At 43.5% G+C, this 11538-nt stretch overlaps 1 long non-coding RNA gene across 1 annotated transcript; it reads right to left on the bottom strand.

The window, feature by feature from the left end:
* Positions 1 to 400: 400 nt before the first annotated feature.
* Positions 401 to 1621, bottom strand: LOC130328992 (uncharacterized). Its single transcript, XR_008872865.1, has 2 exons — positions 924 to 1621; positions 401 to 823 (listed from the first exon to the last, which is right to left on the bottom strand). It is a non-coding gene; the product is annotated as an uncharacterized LOC130328992 (long non-coding RNA).
* Between the last annotated feature and the right edge of the window lie 9917 nt (positions 1622 to 11538).

The raw sequence follows: 11538 nt of genomic DNA on the forward strand, positions 1-11538 counted from the left end.
AAGCCAGCAATCTAAACATACTGTTTAGAACGCCAGGAGCTGCATGGAGGTCGCTGGGGTCCCAGCAGCAGGGCCCTCACCATCAGACATCTTATCCCTCATCCTTAGGATAGGGGTTAAGATATCTAGGGGCGGAGTACTCCTTTAAGTGCCAGTGCACGTACCCAAAAGTTGATCCTTTGCAACTGTATGACTCCTAGCAAGTTCCCGTTCATCAGAAAAAGGCTTGTGCACGGAACTTGCTGGGTGTCCTACGGTTGCCTCAGCAACTGTACCAACCAGCATCAGCTGCCTCTCTCCTCACCACATTGTGCAGATCGCGCAGGAGAGCAGCTTTTCACACTTTGAAAAAACATTATTTTTCACACACAGAAATAAAATAAATGAGTTGAACAAGCAGTTTAAAAAAAAGGGAAACTTTATTTATTATTTATTAAAGTGTTTGTGTAGGGATTTATGTAACCTCCCATCACTCACAAAGAGCGTACAGTAACTAACTCAGGACAGGAAAAACCTCCAGAGGGGAGGAAACCTGTAGGGAATCCATGGCTACTGTACTGCCCTTCCTCTGGGCATACTAAAGGAGGTTACCTCTAGAATTTGGGCCAATGTGTCAGTGTATGTTCGTGATTCGAGGGGCTGTGCCTTCATCCAACTTCTTGCTGTAGGTCCGGAAATCTAGGCCTTCATCCAACTTCTTGCTGTAGGTCCGGAAATCTAGGCCATCATCCAACGTCTTGCTGTAGGTCCGGAAATCTAGGCCATCATCCAACTTCTTGCTCTAAGTCCGGAAATGCTACTCCACATGCTGGAAATAGTGCATCTAAGATAGGAAAACAAAAGAGAGATTATTTACATGTTTATTATAGAAATGCACATGGAACTGCACTAAAACCTTTTGGACACAACAATGTGATACTTACCAGTCACAGTCATGTTTTTGACTTCACATTCCCGCGTCCCTACAGTGTCCAGCACCGGCCCCTCACTGATGGAGAATGAGCAGGAGCAGTGTTATATCTGCTCAGTGCTGCTCTCTGGTGGACAATGGTTATGACATCACATGTGTGACACGCTGTTACCTCCTGGGAGTTCTATTTGAGCAGTGCTGCTCTCTGATTGGCTGAAAATCAAAAAAGCTTTCTAATATATTCTGTATGACTGTTATCTAAGGGATTTTTTTTTTGCATTTTTTATTAAAATGGCGCTACTCCCTATGGGTGCGTTATATTTGTTTCTCCTAACCAGACGCTTAGTATTTGTAATATCATTTTGTGGCCCCAACAGCCTTGGTGTCTGACGAGTGACGTCCCTGACGTTGGGGTCTGCAGCGTAGGATGTAACTCGTCAGACGTCCCGGCAGCCATTGATTTAAAGTGGTCGTGGCTCCTGCTGCCAGTTCAAGATCAGACACCATGGCCCTAGATTGACATACTGCATCAGTTATCCCTTGTGGCTGTCCACCTGTTACAAAACTACAACTCCCAGCATGCCCTGACATGGGGGGTGGACACCAAAGATAAAGCAATGTGTGATTTGAAAAATGCGGCATATAAACTGTGTTTAATCCCAGCCTAAGCCTAGGAACAGTCACAATATTTGAAAAGACGCCACAAAAACAGCCCCCCCCCCCCCCCCTCATTTCTTTTCTTCCAAGATGCCATCTTTGTGGAATTTTTGACAAAAACATTGGGGGAGATTTATCAAAACCTGTGTAGGGGAAAAGTGGTTGCCCATAGCAACCAATCAGATAGCTTCTTTCATTTTTAAAAAGTCCGTCCTCTGAAAAGTGAAAGAAGCGATCTGATTGGTTGTTATGGGCAACTGGGCAACTTCCTCTGCACAGATTTTCATACATTTCCTCCAATGTGTATGATTATTATTATTATTATTATTATTATAGGCATTTTTTTTCCCCCTTTGGCGTTTTTTTTTCTTCCCCCGGCTTTTCTCTTTTCAAGTCATGTGATTCTTTCATCATGTGACTCAGGGGTTTCTTTTGAAAATTTGGGAAGAAAAACACCAGAACTTCGTAAAATACAAAAAAATAAAAACCCATACTCTCGGCCTCCCACAAATTTGATAGCCTAAAAACGCAATAAATGGATGAAGAAAACCCCATTAGTGTCTGGCATTTCATATTACCCTATTGATTCCAACCTAACATGTGCCCGCAGCGAGCATGGCGTACTTTTTTTTTTTACAAATGCGCCAAGTGTAATCCCAGCCTAAATGATTGTTTTCACAATAGGTTGGAGCAGGCTGCAGGTTGTGCTATAGATTTGTATAGTTTCGGCGTACAGCGCGTTCCGCATTTATGTGGCGGCTTTCTGATGACATATATTCTGCGCTGGCGAATGGGTGTGGTTTTCTAGGTGCACAGTTTACACACTGATTTATGACATGCAACTTGTGCAAAAGTAGCTCAGTTCTGCACATCAACCACTCCATCCGGGGCTAGGCTGATTGAGATGGCACAGGGGGGATCAGAGGGGGGCTGGGGATTGGAATGACACAGGGGGATCAAAAGGGGGAAGGGGCTGAAATGGCACTGGGACCCTGCCTGTTCAACAGCTCGAGCCGCCGCCACCAGGGCTGGTGCAAGGATTTTTGCCACCGTAGGCAAAACCTCATTTTGCTGCCCCTCTGTCCCTTTGTCCCGCCCTTTGGTCTCACCCCTTCTTTGCACCCACCACCTTTTTAATAATTTTTAGGTTATGTTCACACATCAGGATTTCCTCAGGGAAATTCTGCAGCAATATTCCACACGGAAATTCTGCTGAGTGACATCCGCTGTGATCTTTCCTTAACTGCAGGTACTACTACATCCAACATGGAGCACACTCTGCTCCATGCTGGGAGCTGTAGTACCTGCATTAATAGAATGATCACAACAGGTGTCAGAAGTTACACTCTATGCGATCTGTCTATTAATGCAGGTACTACAGCTCCCAGCATGGAGCAGAGTGAGCTCCATGTTGGGAGTAGTAGTACCTGCTGGTAAGAACAGATCACAGCAGGTGTCACTTCTGACACCCAATGTTATCGTCCTGTCAATTGCAGAGATGGAGCGGCTTTCTCCTGCGCTCGCATCTCTGCACTATACTCCTGCCGGCCACTGACTCATTCATATTTCCCTCAGAGCTGTGATTGGCTGCAACCATCTGGCCAATCCCCACTCTGGGCGGGAAATATGAATGAGTGATGTTCTATTCACATCACTGGCCGGAGTACAGAGCAGAGATGTGAGCGCTGTATAGAGCCGCTCCGCATCTCTGCTATATTATGGACGCTCGCATCGGGAGTCATGACTGACACCCTGGGCGATCTGTCTATAAGTACAGGTACTACTACTCCCATCATGGAAGAGTCTGTTCCATGCTGGGAGTAGTAGTACTACCTAAAAAATATGTAAAAAATTTAGAATAAAGTGAAACACACACTTTATTAAAAAAAATAATAAAAATGTTGTTATAAAATATATACATTTTGTTAAATAAAAAATTTTTCATCACTACTGGGTCCTTTTTTTTTTTTTTTTGGTACCCGACAAATTTTGGGTACCAAAAAAGACTGCCAAGGTGCAATTTCCACACAAATGTAAAAACAGCAGAAAAACGCCAGACGCAGGAAATTGCACTGGCGTTTTTTCATGCGTTTTTTTTTCAACCCAAAAAACGCAGGACAAAAAAACAAGTTGAAACTTAACCTATAGAAGACTTTGAGAGAGAGAGGGACTGTCTGTGACTGCCATTGGCAGGCAAGCCTTTTAACCCCTTAAGGACAATGGATGTAAATGTACATACTGATGCGATTGGACTTAACGCACCATGACGTTTATATATACATCCTGTACATGATGTACCGGTTCGGTGCTCCCATCCTGCACGGCAGTTCCCGGCTGCTATCAGTAGCCAGAGCCCACCGATAATGGCAGAAATCAACGATCACACTGATGTCTGTCATTAACCCCTCAGATGTCGTGATCAATACAGATCACGGCATCTGCGGCAATGCGGGCAATGATTGCTATAAATAGTCCCAATAGGACATACAAAGTGTTAAAAAAAAAAAAGTGAAAAATCTCCACCACCCAATAAAAATGTAAATTGACCCTTTTTCCCATTTTACCCCCAAAAAGCGTAAGAAAAAAAATTACATATTTGGTATCACCGTGTGCATAAATGTTCAAACTATCAAAATATAATGTTAATGATCCTGTATGGTGAACGGAGTAAATGTAAAAAAAAAAAAAGGCCAGAATTTCTGTGTTTTGCTCACATCACATTCCCATAAAGATTAATGTGACTAAAAAGTCACTTATACACAAAAGTGGTACTAAAAAAACGACCGGTCATGGTGCAAAAAATGAGCCCTCAAACAGCCCTGTATACGGAAAAATGGAAAAGTTATAGGTGCTCAATACTTATTTTGTAAAAAAAAAAAAAAAATGTTTTAATATGGAAAAATGCTGCCTTCTAGGAGTTGCCAAACTACAACTACTGCCTTCTAGAAGTTGCCAAACTACAACTCCCAGCATGCCCAGACAGCCAAAGGCTGTCTGGGCATGCTGGGAGTTGTAGTTTGGCAACATCTGGAGGGCCACAGTTTGGAGCCCACTATACAGTGGTGCCCAAGTTGTAGTCCTACAGATGTTGCAAAACTATAATTCCAAGCATGCCCAACTGCTCAGGCATGCTGGGAGTTGTAGTTCTCTAACATCAGGCCCTTCAGATGTTGCAGAATTACAACTCCCAGCATGCCTGGGCAGTCTCAGCATCCTGGGAGTTGTAGTTTTTGAACACCTGGAAGAGCACAGTCTGGAGACCACTATACAGTATCTAGATGTTGCAAAACTACAACTCCAAGCATGCCCAGGCATGCTGGGAGTTGTAGTCCGGCAACATGCGGCCCTTCAGATGTTGCCGAACTACAACTCCCAGCATGCCTGGGCAGTCTGGGCATGCTTGGAGTTATAGTTTTGCAACATCTGTAGGGCTACAGTTTGGAGACCACTACTTAGTGGTCTCCAAACTGATCTCCTCCATTTGTTGCATAACTACAACTCCCAACATGCCCTTCGGCTGTCTGGGCATGCTGGGAGCTGTAGTTTTGCAACAACTGGAGGAACACTGGTTGGGAAACATTGTCTGTTTCCTAACTCAGTGTTTCAAAACCTGTGTGCCTCCAGCTGTTGCAAAACTATAACTCCCAGCATGCACTGACATACCATGCATGTTGGGAGTTTTAGATTTGCAACAGCTGGAGGCACACAGGTTGGGAAACACTGAGTTAAGTAACAAACTCTCAGTGTTTTGCAACAAGTGTGTCTCCCGCTGTTGCATAACTACAACCCCCAGCATGCGCGGACAGCCAAAGGGCATGCTGGGAGTTGTAGTATGCCTCCAGCTGTTGCATTACTACAAGTCCCAGAATGCCCTTCTGCTGTCCGTGCATGCTGGAGGTTGTAGTTTCTTTAACAGCTGAAGGCACGCTGGTTGCGAAACACTGAGAGTTTGCAACCCTCATCATGCACGGACAGCCAAAGGGCATGCTGGGAGTTGTAGTTTTGCAACAGCTGGAGCTTGCCCCCCCCCCCCATGTGTATGTACAGGGTACATTCACACGGTCGGGTTTACAGTGAGTTTCTCGCTGCAAGTTTGAGATGCAGCATATTTTCCACTGCAGCTCAAACTCCCAGCGGGAAACACGCTGTGAACCCGGCCGTGTGATTGTACCCTAAAAACACTACACTACACTAACACAAAATAAAGGGTAAAACACTACATATACACTACACCCCTACACATTTACCCCCCTCCCCCTCCAGTAAAAATTAGAAATTTCTGGTATGGCACGGTTTCTAAAACGGAGCCTCCAGCTGGGAGTTTTGCAACAGCTGGAGGCCCCCTGTTTGGGAAACACTGCCATAGGGTAATTTTGGTATCGGAGCCCTGTCGTATTTCAGGCAATAGTTTAGGGCCACATATGGGGTATTTCCGTACTCGGGAGAAATTGCCTAACACATTTTCTCCTTTTACCCTTTATGAAAAGGTAAAGTTGGGGTCTACACCAGCCTGTTATTCTAAATATTTTTTATTTTTTACACTAACATGCTGGTGTTTCCCCATACTTTTCATTTTCCCAAGAGGTAAAAGGAAAAGGAGGAGGAGTATGGACACACCCCATATGTGGACATAAAATGCTCTGCGGGCGAACAACAAGGCTCAGGAGTGAGAGCGCACTATGTACATTTGAGGTGATTTGCACAGGGGTGGCTGATCGTTACAGCGGTTCTGACATAAACGCAAAAAAAAAAACACCCACCTGTGACCCCATTTTGGAAACTAAACCCCTCAAGATACTTAACAAGGGGTACAGTGAGCCTTAACACCCCACAGGTGTTTGAAGAATTTTTGTTAAATTTGGATGTGAAATGAATTTTTTTTTTTTTTCACTAAAATGCTGGTGTTATCCCATATTTTTCCTTTTCACAAGTGGTAATAGGAAAAAAAAAAAAAATTTGTAACCCCATTTCCTCTGAGTATGGAAATACCCCATATGTGGATGTAAAGATCTCTGCGGGCGAACTACAATCTCAGAAGAGAAGGAGCGACATTGGGCTTTTGTAGAGAGAATTGAAGGCCACGTGTGTTAACAAAGCCCCCCGTGGTGCCAGAACAGTGGACCCCCCCAAACACACACACATGTGACCCAATTTTGGAAACTACACCCCTCACGTAATGTAATAAGGGGTACAGTGAGCATTTACGCCCCACAGGTGTCTAACAGATTTTTGGAACAGTGGTCCCTGAAAATGAAAAATGTAATTTTTAATTTGCATAGCCCACCGTTCCAAAGTTCTGTCAAACGCCAGTGGCGTCCAAATGCTCACTGCACCCCTTATTAAATTCTGTGAGGAGTGTACTTTCCAAAATGGGGTCACATGTGGGGGTTTTTCCGCTGTTCTGGCTCCATGGGAGGTTTGTAAATGCACATGGCCCCCTGACTTCAATTTCAGCTAAATTCTCTCTCCAAAAGTCCAATGGCGATCTTTCTGTTCTGAGACCTGTAGTGCGTCAACAGAGCACTTAACGTCAACATATGGGGCGTTTTCTTAATCAGGAGAAATTGGGCTTCAAATTTTGGGGTCCATTTTGTCCTATTACCCCTTGTGAAAAAGAAAAATTTGGGGTAACCCCATCATTTTAGTGTTAAGAATTTAATTTTCCATTTTCACATTCAACTTCAACCCAAAGTCATCAAACACCTGTGAGGTGCTAAGGCTCACTGTACCCCTTGTTACATTCCTTGCTGTTCTGGCACCATGGGGGCTTCCTAAATGCAACATGGCCCAAAAAACCATGACAGCAAAATTTGTTTAAAAAAATCCCACTCTTTCCCTCTTGAGCCATGTTGTGAGCCCGCAGAGCACTTTATGTCAACATATGAGGTATTTCCATACTCGAGAGAAATTGGGCTACAAATTTTGGGGGGGCTTTATACCACTGTTAAAAATGAAAAAAATGGGACTACAAGAACATGTAAGTGTAAAAAATGTCTCCTCCACTTTGCTGCTATTCTTGTGAAACAACTAAAGGGTTAACAAACTTTCTGAATGTCATTTTGAATACTTTGAGGGGTGCAGTTTCCACAATGTGGTCATTAATGGGGAATTTCTCACAGAAAGGCCCCTCAAATCCACTTCAAACATAACTGGTCCATGAAAAATTCTGATTTTGAAATTTTTGTGAAAGTGTTGAAAATTGCTATACTTTGAAGCCCTCTAATGTCTTCAAACAGTTAAAACATGTCAACTTTCTGATGCCAACATAAAGTAGACATATTGTATTTGTGAATCAATATATAATTTTATTAGGAATATCCATTTTCCTTACAGACAGAGAGTTTAAAAGTTAGAAAAATGCAAAATTTTCAAAATTTTCATGACATTTTGGGATTTTTCACCAAGTAACGACGAAAATTTACCACTAACATAATGTAGAATATGTGACGAAAAAACTGTCTCGGAATCAGAATAAATGGTAAAAGCATCCCAGAGTTATTAATGCATAAAGTGACAGTGGTCAGAGTTGCAAAAAAAGGGCTCAGTCCATAAGGTGAAAAAGGGCTCAGTCCTTGAGGGGTTAAGGAGATAAAAACTAGCTGCCTAGCCCGGGCGCTGCTACATTCACTGGTGGGGGCAATGTTAAACCTGTTTGATCTGTGATTTGGGACGCAGCATGCAATCATTAGCCACACTGCACAGAGCTTCTGCTGCATTACGCATTAAGCCTGAAAATGCCCCAATTTTCACTTGCCAGTTATCTTCAGGCAAAGTTTCTACTTGTTTTTTTGTCCTGCGTTTTCTGGTTTGAAAACGGCAGTGCAATTTCCTGCATCTGGCGTTTTTTCATTTGTGTGGCAATTGCATTTTTGGCACCTTGGCAGTTTTTTTTGGTACCTAAAATTTGTTGGGTACCAAAAAAAAAAAAGGATGCAATAGTGACGGGAAAAAAATGTATTTAAAGAGATTTCAATTTTTTTATAACTAAATTTTAATTAATTGTTAATAAAGTGCGTGTGTTTCACTTTTTTTCTCTATTTTTTAGGTAGTTCTACTACTCTCAGCATGGAACAGACTGTTCCGTGATAGGAGTAGTAGTACCTGTACTAATATACATATCGCCCCGGGTGTCACTCTGACACCCGATGTGATTGTCCATAATATAGCAGAGATATGGAGCGGCTCTATACAGCGCTTGCACCTCTGCTCTGTACTCCAGCCAGTGATGTGAATAGAATTTCCGCCCAGAGTGATGATTGGCCGGATGGTTGCAGCCAATGACAGCTCTCAGAGGGAAATATGAATGAGTGAGTGGCCGGCCGGAGTATAGTGCAGAGATGCGAGTGCAGGAGAAAGCCGCTCCATCTCTGCAATAGATAGGACGATCACAGCGGATGTCAGTAACGATACCCGCTGTGATCTGTTCTTACCTGCAGGTACTACTACTCCCAACATGGAGCACACTCTGCTCCATGCTGGGAGCTGTGGTACCTGCATTAATAGGCAGATCGCAGCGAGTGTAACTTCTGACACCTGCTGTGATCTGTCTATTAATGCAGGTACTGCAGCTCCCAGCATGGAGCAGAGTGTGCTCCATGTTGGGAGTAGTAGTACCTGCAGGTAAGGAAAGATCACAGTGGATGTCACTCCTGACACCCGCTGTGACCCTCCTGTATAATGTATAGATGCGGCGGCTCTTCTATGGTCCCCTGTACTGCCGTATATATACACATATTCATATTTCCCACAAAGAGCTGTGATTGGCTGGAACCATCTGGCCAATCACAGCTCTGCGGGAAATATGAATAGGTGTATATATACGTCAGGGCAGGGGACCATAGAAGACCAGCCTGCCGCATCTATACATTATACAGGAGGATCGCAACTGGCAATCTGTCTATTAGTACAGGTACTACTACTCCCATCATGGAACAGTGTGTTCCATGCTGGGAGTAGTAGCACTACCTAAAAAAATAAAGAAAAAAAGTGAAAAACACACACACTAAGTTTTTATTATTGCCGGCTACATTTTTAGGTCCCTACCACATAAATTGATCCTTGTTTAAAAATTAATAAAAATGTTGTTATAAAAAAGATACATTTCGTTAGATACAATTTTTTCCTTCACTACTGTATCTTTTTTTTTTTTTTTTTAATGGTACCGTACGAAATTTTATTAAAAAAGGTATCTCCATCACTTTTTTTGATAACTGCAAAAACGCCAAAGTTAAAACCCACATATCGTTTTTCTTGATGTTTTTTCACTCCCATAGACTTCTATGGGAGAAAAATGCCACGATTTTGACAAAAAAAATTGCCAATGGCTCAACATGCTGCGATTTTGGAAAACCGCCAAGGAGCTGAAAAATGCCAAAAAGAGTGAAAAAACGGCAAAAGGATTAAAAAAAATAAAATGCCAAAGTGAAAAACGCCAAGTGGAATAAGAACTTTGCGATTTCTCATTGATTTACAGCTAATATCTGGCCGCAGCGTTTTTTGGCCGAAAAAACGTCATGTGGCAGAATTGGCGTTTTTCTTGGCATTCCCCCCCCCCCCCCCCCCCAAAAAAAAAACAAAACAAGTAGAAACTTAGCCTAAGAAACACTTTAACATAGGTAAATTTCCATGACCAATAATACTGGTATACAAGGAGTAAATATATACCACCACACAATAACTGGATAATACCGCCATACTGTATAAAACCACTATACACAGACCAGTATACTATAAAGGATCTGTATACAATATAAGTGATTATATACAGGACCATGTGGCGGTAGATATTAGCTGTACACAGGATGTGTATACCATATAAGTGATTACAGTTACATTTTGGGACTCACAATTACATCTTTTCTGATCAGCGGCGTCCTCTTTCCTTTTCTTCTCCGTCCGGATAAGATCGCCATGTAGATCTCTTAACATCTGCAGGAAAAACATGTTCGACTCTGCATTTTTCCAGTGCCCTCCCCTCCTCTACACAATCTTTCCAACTATAGGCCCACAAACTGTAAAAATGCCCTCCTTGGTGTCCTGCACAGTAAAAGGGCAGGTAGGTAGGTAGCCAGGTAAATAGGTAGGTAGATCAGGAAGCCAGATATGTAGGTAGGTGACAAGCCAGGTAGGTAGGGGGCTAGCTAGGCAGTTAGGCAGCCATGTATGAAGGCCAGGTATGTACATAGTTAGGTAGCTGGGTATGTAGGTAGTTAGATAGCCTGGTATGTAGGTAAGTAGTTAGGCATCCAGGTATAAAGTTAGGTAGCTCCCCTTCCCTGTAGGTATAGGCAGCAGAGTTAACCCCCCCTTCCCTGTAGGTATAGACAGCAGAGTTAAACCCTCCCCTTTGCTGTAGATATAGGCAGCAGAGTTAACCCCTCCCCTTCCCTGTAGGTATAGGCAGCAGAGTTAACCCCCCTTTCCCAAAGGTATAGGCAGCAGAGTTAGCCCCCCACCCTTCCCCATAGGTATAGGCAGCAGACTTAACCCCCCTTCCCCATAGGTATAGGCAGCAGAGTTAAACCCCCTTCCCAATAGGTATAGGAACAGAGTTAACCCCCCTTTCTCCTTAGGTATGGGCAGAGTTAATCCCCCTCCCATTCCCCATAGGTATAGGCAGAGTTAAACCCCCTTTTCCCCATAGGTATAGGCAGAGTTACCCCCCCCCCTTTCCCCATAGGTGTAGGCAGAGTTACCCCCCCTCCCAATTGGTATAGGCAGAGTTACCCCCCCCCCTTTCCCATAGGTATATGCAGAGTTACACCCCCCCTTTCCCATAGGTATATGCAGAGTTACACCCCCCCTTTCCCATAAGTATATGCAGAGTTACACCCCCCTCTTTCCCATAGGTGTATGCAAAGTTACACCCCCCCCCCTTTCCCATAGGTATATGCAGAGTTACACCCCCCTTTCCCATAGGTATATGCAGAGTTACACCCCCCCTTTCCCATAGGTATATGCAGAGTTACACC

This window comes from Hyla sarda, chromosome 1, assembly GCF_029499605.1.
Source record: "Hyla sarda isolate aHylSar1 chromosome 1, aHylSar1.hap1, whole genome shotgun sequence".
Lineage (NCBI taxonomy): Eukaryota > Metazoa > Chordata > Amphibia > Anura > Hylidae > Hyla > Hyla sarda.